Below are 820 nucleotides of genomic sequence, written 5' to 3'. Positions count from 1 at the left end.
CATAAAACTGTCTTCGCGAATCATTAATTGATGGGACGACGTTTATAGCCTGGGCATATAAAGGAAAACAAGTTAATATAACCTACTAAAACGAACATGAGTTATGAAGTAATGTCATATAATAAATTCATCGAGATGCTTCGTTATTCGTCGTTATAATGATATCATGATCGTGAACATTAAGAGTAATATGATTAGCAGAACATAGAAATTTAACACAAGTAACTCACTCTCAGAGTTTAAGGCTACAGCATTATGGGTATTAAAGAATGTCAAAGTATCGTAAGTATGCATAGGGACAGTCCCCGTAATATCCCTCTGAAAACCAGTTTATTAATGAAATCCATGCTAATATTGCCAATCCCTGACGTCACTTGATAATTAAGAAGGAATGGGTTTAATGTCATTTAAATAAACAAGTCGAGGTACCGAGACGCATTTACACGTAGTCTCCTTTCAACTGTGAAGGTGTCTCCTTAACGTCGGGATTTTTAGTTCTTGTAGGTAATCCCTTGGAGAGAATGACAGGGATTGTCGTTGTATTTGGTCATTGGTCAGCGCTGTTTTTGGTTTATTTTTGCGTTATTAGTGGTTGTATGAAGACTGTATTATGAGAAATTGTATATTCAGGTGTATTCAACACGGCGCAAAAATAATATAGATATTAATATTACAACAATCATTATATGGTCATCATGTTAATTTTAAGTGATATGTTTAACGTCCTTTTCAGTTTTCTTGTGTAAAACGGGAAAAAAAACGATACACTAGAAAGATACACACATATATATATATACGGGTGTAAGAATACCTTTTAGCC

General features: G+C 34.0%; 1 protein-coding gene across 2 annotated transcripts in view; it reads left to right on the top strand.

Moving 5' to 3' along the window:
• Window positions 1-404: 404 nt before the first annotated feature.
• Window positions 405-820, top strand: part of LOC119585837 (heparan sulfate 2-O-sulfotransferase pipe-like) — a gene marked incomplete at its 3' end in the record, with an annotated part of 10,410 nt that continues 9,994 nt past the window's right edge. The window contains 1 exon segment of one of the 2 annotated variants that reach the window (XM_037934568.1): window positions 405-500. 2 annotated transcript variants of the gene reach the window in all.

This window comes from Penaeus monodon, chromosome 20 (genome assembly GCF_015228065.2).
Source record: "Penaeus monodon isolate SGIC_2016 chromosome 20, NSTDA_Pmon_1, whole genome shotgun sequence".
Taxonomy (NCBI): Eukaryota; Metazoa; Arthropoda; class Malacostraca; order Decapoda; family Penaeidae; genus Penaeus; species Penaeus monodon.
The sequence above is the reverse complement of the archived record's forward strand: the minus strand, read 5'-3'. Positions and strand labels throughout refer to the sequence as shown.